This window comes from Chinchilla lanigera, unplaced genomic scaffold (genome assembly GCF_000276665.1).
Source record: "Chinchilla lanigera isolate Chin_1 unplaced genomic scaffold, ChiLan1.0 scaffold00088, whole genome shotgun sequence".
Classification (NCBI taxonomy): Eukaryota; Metazoa; Chordata; class Mammalia; order Rodentia; family Chinchillidae; genus Chinchilla; species Chinchilla lanigera.
Genome location: NW_004955489.1, coordinates 1,433,527 through 1,442,269, shown reverse-complemented (window position 1 = coordinate 1,442,269; position 8,743 = coordinate 1,433,527). Strand labels below are relative to the sequence as shown.

The window sequence follows — 8,743 nt, the reverse complement described above, 5'->3', positions numbered from 1 at the left end:
GGCGCTTTTGCCGCTGAGCTAAATCCCCAGCCCCTTCACTTTCTATTTCTTGTCACAAAACAATCTGAGCTATGCCTGAGGCCAACAGTCAAATACAAGCCTCTGTACTCCACACCAGTACAAATCCAAACCTATTAGCAAATGATCTGATCAAGCCCTGCTATGTGTCGGGCAAACGCTACCTGCAGGGGACAGGCTGCTGAACAGGACGCTCAGTTCTGGCCCTCAGAGAACAATGTAGCGAGAAGGGCAGACCTTGAATACACAAGCACAATAATTAAATAATAGCACGTTTTCAGAGGGAATGAAGGCTGTTATAACCTTGTTTCGCACTTACTGTTCATACAACAGTGTGGCTCCTGGGGACAAAGAAGAGTTTTGACACAGTGAGAAGAGGACAAGGGCCTCTCTGAGTGTGGAGATTCAACAACTAGGTACAGTGTTACTACTGTCCCTGCCACAGCGGTGTCAGCAAAGAGGACTATTCTCGCATCACAAACTCTATTTTCTGTCTCTAACTTCCACTAGGGTGTGGGGTGTGCCTAAGGTGTGTGCCACCATGCTTGGCTCTTCTCAGTAGCTTTCTTAAGATATAATTCATACACCACAAAATGCATCCATGTGTCCTTAAATGCTAAGCTCAAGAGCCATTGCTTCCAGGAAGCCATTCCAGCAACCTCTCCCCTCCATCTGCCACCAACAGGGGGACTGTGCCTTGCCAGACATGTTTCTATAGAGCTTATAGGACATCACTCTGCTTCTTTCTTGGCCTGTTCCCTGACAAACTATGCAATACTACTTGAAGGCTGGAGGTATTTTTTGCTTGCCATTATATGCCCCAGGATCTAAAACAATAGTATTCTACTACTTAAGAATTGTTTATTAAAGTCGTGAATGCTTTTGCTTTTTTAAAAAAAAATGAGTGATATTTTATATACAACAAACTATACATGCTTTATATAATTTGATCAACTTTATACATACTTTATATAATTTGATCAATTTTATCTCCCATAAAGCTATCACCACAATCAAGATAGCGATTGATTGTGTTGCCATGTCCTTGGTAATTCCTCTCTCCTGCCCCTACCCCTCTCCACTCTGCCATCCCCAAGCAACCATTGGCCTGTTTTCTGACACTATACACAGATTAGCCTGCATTTTCTAGAGCTTTGATTATGTGGAATCATACAGTATACAGCGTGTAGTCCTTTTAAACATCTTTATTTTATTATTATCATCTTTTCTTGGCAATATTGAGAATTGAACCCAGGGTTTTTGAACTGAGCTACATCCCCAGTCATTTTTATTTTTTAACTTTTTGTTTTGAGACAGGGTCTTGTTAAGTTACTATTTGCACAATTTGAGCTCAAACTTAGGATCCTCCTGCCTTATCCTTCCAGAGTGCTGGTATTACAGGTGTGTACCACCATATTCGGCTCTTTTTAGCAGCTTTATTAAGATATGATTCATATACCACGAAATGCACCCATTTAAAGCATAAAGTTCAATTGTTTTAGTATGTTTACATACTTTTGCAATCATCACTGCAATCCAAGGTTAAAATGATTTCATCCCTCTGCCTCGTAAGAAATCCTGTTACTGAGTTTTGGGGTGCTGGAGTCTCCTTCTAGAGGTTTCTAGGTTCTTTCTGTCCTACACAGAGAAGTGATCAAGATGAGCACAAAAGGTAGCAAAGTTTTATATTTATTAAAAGTAGGAAAAGAAATGTGCTCTGTAAATCAAGTTTGAGTCAAGCAAAAGTAGGAAAAGAAGTACACTGCATATCATGGGAGTGGATGACTGTGAAAGGGAGTAGCACAGATCTCAGCGGTGACAATTTTTTGTATCTCAGGCTGATGGCAGGTCTAGGCCATCCTATCCAAAACAGCGCAAGTTTACATGAGAAGTCCACATTGCAGGAACTGCTGTGCACATGTGTCCTGGACCTTTGCAATTAACTGGTAATTTTCCCAGCCAGTCTGCCCTACCCTAATATTCTGCCTCAATCCTGTATACATTTTCAATCATTCTGCCTTTTCTCCCAATCTTTATCTCTAGGCAACTGCTCATCTACTTTCTGCCTCACTAGACTTACATATTCTAGACATGTGATATGTGGCCTTTGTGATTAGCTTCTTTCACACTGTAGTACGTACCAGGGCACCATTCCTTTTTCATCACTAAATAATATTCTTGCATGGCCAACCCATGCTTCACTCATCTACTCATTAGCTGATGAGTTTGGGTTTTTTTCCTTTTTGGGTATTGTAAATAATGCTGCTGTAAACATTCATGTCCAAGTTTTGTGTGAATGTATTTCATATTCTTTTGTGTATATAACTATGAAAGTAACAGCTGTGTCATGTAGTAACTGCTTTAACATGAAGAAATACTGCCAGACTGTTCTCCATAGTAGCCACAGCTTTTTACATTCCCACCAGCAGTACATAAGGGTTCCCACAGCTCCACAGCCTGCCAACACTTGTGATCACCTCTCCTTCTGCCTGTCGTCATTCTAGTGAGTGTGATCTGTTGCCTCATCGTGGTTTGGGTTTGCATTTCCATGGTGGCTAAGAGGCTGAGCATCTTTTGCTCATGTTTTCTTTGATGTCTTCCTTGGAGATACATGCATCCAAGTGTTTGTCCATCATTCAAATGAGTTTTTTTTTATTACTGAGTTTTAAAAGCTGTTTATATATCCTAGATACAAATTCTTTTCAGATATAATGATTTACAAATACTTTTTCAGATCATGTAGGTTATCTTTACTGTCTTTATAGTATTACTTACAGGACAAAGTTTTTGCTTTTGATGTAATTCAATTTATGTTTTTTCTTTCATATTCTTTTCTGACTGGCTCTCTCCATTAAGCATAATTACTTGCTATATGTTTCTGTATTTACAAAAGCTAATTCCTTTTTTAAAAAAAAAATGACAAGTAGTTTATTTGGAAGTAATTAGAAATGCAGAGGAAGCTACTAAAATAATAGAGATTCTAGGTACCTTCCACCTGTTCTCCCCATTGCTTACATCTGATATGACTAGAGTGCAGTATCCACACCGGAAGACTCACACTGCTGTAATGCGAGTGGAATGGAGCAGCAGAGTGCAGCAGCAGATGCTGAGCACGACAGCAGTAGTGAGTGACTCCGGTCAATTGCTGTAATGTATGCATGTAGTTCTGTGCCATTTTATCACATGTCCAAATTCATACAGCCAGCATCACATTCCAAATACAGAACAAGAAATGTCCTGGTCATATTCCTGCTCCTCTGCCCCTAGGCCCCTACTTCCCAGCAACCACAAGTCCCTTCTATTTTATTATAATTATGTCATTTTAAGAGTATTACTTAAATAGAATTATACAGTTAGTGACCTTTTAAGAGTGGTTTTTTCACTCAGTAAAACCCTTGAGGTCCATCTGAGTTGTTGCGTCTATCAGAGTTCCTTGCTTTTAACTGATAAATACTATCCCACTGCATGAAAGCTCCACAGTCACTTCTCTTAAAGAATCTTATTCGGGCTTAGGTGAAAGACTCTGGAGGAAGATGGCAGAGTGGTAAGCTGCAAAATGCCAATCGCTTTGAGATATGGAATCAAGACACTGGAAAATAACAACCTGGGGAAGAAGAGAAGGAAGGAGGTGGATCCCTGGGTCCTAGGAAGGATCTAAGGGGAAATTGAAGCACACAGAGAAAGTGAAGAGGCAGACCTCCATGCAGAAAAAGGAAAGAGCAATCTTCACATTCTCCCCAGCTCCCAGTTTGTGGTGTGAGGAAGTCAGATCATATCTACAGAGTCATGTTGAGGGCAGGTGACTCCAGAGGCTTCCAGGAAGAAATGCACCAGTGGGACAAAGCAGTGGATGTCGCACATTACAATAGCTGGTGAATGACTCTAGTCCAAATGACTGCTGTGTCCCTGCAGAGGGTGCTTGGTCAGAGGCCATTTTAATGAGGGGCCAACTAAACATAGGACACAGAGCAGCCAAGAATTGGCTTGATCTCAGAGCAGTGACTGGGTGAGGGACAATTGAGGGGAATGCCCAAGGCCAGAGACACCCAGAGTGTTGTAGGCTGAAAGACTCGGGCCCCAACCCCACAACCAGAGGCCAGGAGCAGCCCAAACTTTTGTGGAGTTGAAAGTACCCAAATCAAAACCCCACCCTAATCCTACTGCACGCTTCCTGGGATTACCCAGCACCTGCCCTACTCCCATTACAGGCTTGCTGGGAACATCCAGCGCAGACTCAGGCTCTGACTGCCTCCTTGGTCTACCAGCAACAGCAGAGACATGCCCTGAATTGGACACTTCCACAAAACTGTAGATGCCAGAGATAACAATGGGCTTGAAATCAGAGAAATTTATTCTTTGTTTTCCCTTTGTTTTGTTTGTTTGTTTGTTTTTGATTGTTGGATCTTGTTTTTTTCATAAGTGTGAACACTTTTTTTAGTTTTGTTTTGTTTTAGTTTCCTTTTGCTTGTATTTTTCTTTTTTTCTTCTTTCTTTCCCTCCTATCTTCTTCACCAGTTTCCCAAGCTCAGGTAATCTTCCTTTGTCCCTCAGCCTTACTCCTAATCTCCTTTTCTTCTTTTATTTCTCTAGTTTTTCCTGTTATATCTTTTAAATTTTCTCCTCCCAAGAGTGGATACTCACTGTATATAATTTTCTGATTTGCCTTACATATGGTTATACAGTTATAAATCTTGTATCTATGGTTAACAGTGGCAAATTAATAGCTATCAGAATTTGTCATTTTCTAGTCTGTTGATGCCAGTGTTATTACTGATTGTACTACTTTAACCAAGGTTATATAGTTGTTGTGATCAACTGATCTTCATTGTATTCCAATACCTGGAGTATCTGAGGGATCCTAAACAATACTACAATCCAGTACCAAAGAACAAGGTGTTCAACCAAACAGGCAGCACCTTCTCATCCCTAATAAATTGAAGAGGCAGGACCTTGGGACAGACTCAAAAGCCAAAAGCCAGCTATGTCTAGAAGACATCTCTGAAAAGTAGTCACTACTAAAGAGAGCTTGATATTAGTAATAAAGCTACCTACCATAAGCAATTTATACGCCTCAACACAAAAAAACAAGTCAACCAAGCAAAAGAGAAAGAAAGAAAGAAAAAAAGAAAAAAAGAAAGAAAGAAAGAAAGAGAGAAAGAAAGAAAAAACATTGAAGCAAGATGAAACCTATAATTCTCAATTCACCCAAGGCAAATTAAGGGGCCATTGAAGAGGAAGAAATAAAAAATCTCCAGCTGAATTTTATGAAATGGTGGCAGCAGAAGTAACAAAACAGATCAGCAAGTCTCTTAACAAAAACAAAACAGAGATAATGAAAGACACGAGAATCGTAATGAAGGAAATGATTAGTGAATGTAGAGTAGATACAAACAAAAAGTAGAGGGGCTTAGGAAAAACACAGAAACCATGAATGCCCAACACGGGAAAGAACTAGATTCCATAAAACAGACTCAAATAGAAGTCCAGGAGATTAAAAATTCTACTGAAAGTGTATGCAGCAGAGTCAACAAACATAAAGCTAGAATATCAGATCTAGAAGACAGGATTACTGTTGGCAATCATCAATGGAAAGACTTCTGAAAAATAGCATGTAACCACACACAAAAAATCCAAAAGCTGCTAGATGATGCAAAGAAGACTACTATATTGAATTGATGAACAACTGGACAATAGCCCAAAGAGCATGAGAAAAATCTACGCACAGAAGTAATAGCAAGATCAAATACCAGCACACCCCTAACTATATAGAACAAACACTAATAGATACAAAAAATTGGATAAGCACTAATACAATAATAAATAAGGACCTCAATATCCTACTGTCATAAATAGATAGATCAACTAGACAAAAAAATCAACAAAGAATATCAGAGCAGAACAAAACATTTGAATAAAAGGACTTAGATATCTACAGAGTGTTTCACCCCTACAAGAACAGAACACACATTTTTCTCAGCAGCATTTGGGACTTTCTGCAAAATAGATCACGCATTAGCTCATAGAACATACTTAAGTAGATATAAAGGAATTGAAATTATCCCAGGCATATGATTAGATCACAGTGCAATGAAATTGGAAATCAATGGCAAAAGAAACCACAAAAGTGCATAAACACACGGCAATTAAATAGCACCCTCCTGATCACCCAATTGGCCACAGATTAAATTATAGTAGAAATTAGACAGTTCTACAATTGAATGATAATGCCAATATGACATACCAGAACTTATGGCATGCAGTGAAAGCATTCCTTGAGGGAAATTTATAGTGGTGAATTCCCACATCAGAAAAACTGAGGGAGATCAAATGAATAACCTAATGTTGAACCTCAAGCTTCTAGCAAAAGAAGAGCAAGTTAAACCCAAAGCATATATGAGGGAAGAAATTATAAAGTTCAGAGAAGAAATTAATGCAATTGAGACTAAGAAAATGATACAAAGAATCAATGAATTTAAAGAATAAATGAAACTGACAAACCATTAGCCAACCTTACCTAAAAAAGGAAGAAAAGACCCAAATCCATGCAATTAGGAAGAAAAAGGGCAAAATCACAACAGATCCTGAAGAAACCCAGAAGATCATCAGTACCAAATTTGAGAATCTGTACTCTATCTAATAAGGACAACTCAAAAGCAATGGACAGATTCTTAGATACATATGAATTACCAAAGCTGAATCAAGAAGATATAAAAATTCTAAATAAATCAATATCAGTCAATTAAATACTGGATCTACCAACAAAGAAAAGCCCAAGTCCTGATAGAGTCACCGCTGAATTCTATGAGAAACTTAGAGATCTAATGCTAATGTTCCTCAAACTCGAATGAAATTGAAAGGGAAGCAGTACTCCTAAACTCCTTCCTGGAAGCAAGCATTAACTGGATGCCAAAACCAGAAATGGATCCAACCAGAAAAACAGAACTGTAGGCCAATCTCTTTAATAAACATAGATGTAAAAATCCTCAATAAAATACTGGCAAAGAGAATGCAGCAAATCATCAAGAAGATTATATACCATGACCAAGTAGGACATATAAAAAGTATGCAGGAATGGTTCAAAATATGCAAATCAATAAATGTACCACACCATTTTAACAGAGCCAAGGACAAAAAGCACATGATCACCTCAATAGATACAGAAAAAGCATTTGACAAAGACCAACACTCACACATGATAAAATCCTATAGAAAATTGGAATAGAAAGACTTTATCTCAATCTGATAAAACCCATGTATGATGAACTAACAGCAAACATCATACTAAATGGTCAAAAATGAATAGCTTTCTCTCTAAAATCAGAAACAAGTCAGTCATACCCACTATCACCACTTCTGTTCAATATATTTCTGGAATCATTAGCCAGAGCAATTAGATGAGCAAAAGAAATGAAAGGAATATGGATAGAAAAGGAAGAAGTTAAATTATTACTATTTGCTGATGACATGATACTCTACATAAAGATCCCAAAAACTCCACCAAAAGGCTCCTAGAATTAATAACCAAATCTGCCAGTGTAGCAGGACAAAAAGTGAACACTCAAAAATTAACAGCATTCATATACATAAATAATAAATTCTCTGAGAGAGAAATTATGGAAATCACACCTCATAATAGCATCAAGAAAATGAAATAGCTAAGAATCTGTCTAACAAAGAAAGTAAAAAACTTATACATTGGTTTGTATTCTGAAAAAGAAGTACAGTGCTCTGAAAAAGAAGATCAAAGAAGATATCAGAAAATGGAAAGATATCCCCTGTTCTTGGATAGGCAAACCAAGAGAGTAAAAATGGCCATACTTCCAAAACTGTTATACAGATTTAATGCAATCCTGATCAAAATATCAACTGCATACTTCACAGAACTAGGGAAAACAATTCTAAAATTTATATGGAACCAGAAGAGACCTAGAATAGCAAAAACAATTGTAGGTAACAAAGGCAAGGCCATAGGCCTCACAATCTCTGAGTTGAAACTTTACTACAAAGCTGCCATGATAAAAGCAGCATGGTAGTGGCAAAAACCAGATCTGAGGATCACTGGAACAGAATAGAAGATGCAGAAACAACTCCTAACACACTCAGCTACCTTATCTGTGACAAAGGTCTGAAACACTTTCACTATAAAGAAGATAGCCTCTTTAATAAATTGTGCTGGGAAAATTGGCTTTCCACATGCCAAAATTGAATCCAGATCCATACCTCTCACCATCCACTAAGCTAAAATCAAAATGAATCAAAGATATAAATATAAAAACAGAAACACTTAATCTGCTGAAAATAGAATAGGTAAAACTCTTGAAGATATAGGTGAAGGCAAAGACTTTATGAACAAAACCTTAATCACACAGGAAATATTACAAAGAATCAACAACTGGAATCACATTAAATTAAAAAGCTTCTGCACACCAAAAGAGTGAAGTGACAACTCACAGAATAGGAAAAAAATTTTTACCACCCATTCCTCAGACAAAAGACCAATATCTAGAATATATAAAGAACACAAATAAATCAGACCCCCTAAATTTAAATACCCAGTCCAAATATGGGCATCTAAAATGAATACATATTTCTCACATGAATAAATACAAACAGAAAATAAATATATAAAAAATTGCTCAACATCACTGGTCATTCAAGAGATGCAAATTAAAACAACACCGAGATTCCATCTCACTCCAGAAGAGCGTCTCGGTTACTTTTCTCT

General features: G+C 37.8%; 1 protein-coding gene across 3 annotated transcripts in view; it reads right to left on the bottom strand.

The window, feature by feature from the left end:
• Nucleotides 1–8,743, bottom strand: part of Kcnh1 (potassium channel, voltage gated eag related subfamily H, member 1) — a 373,266-nt gene that overhangs the window by 107,611 nt on the left and 256,912 nt on the right. The gene's annotated exons all lie outside the window — the stretch shown is intronic.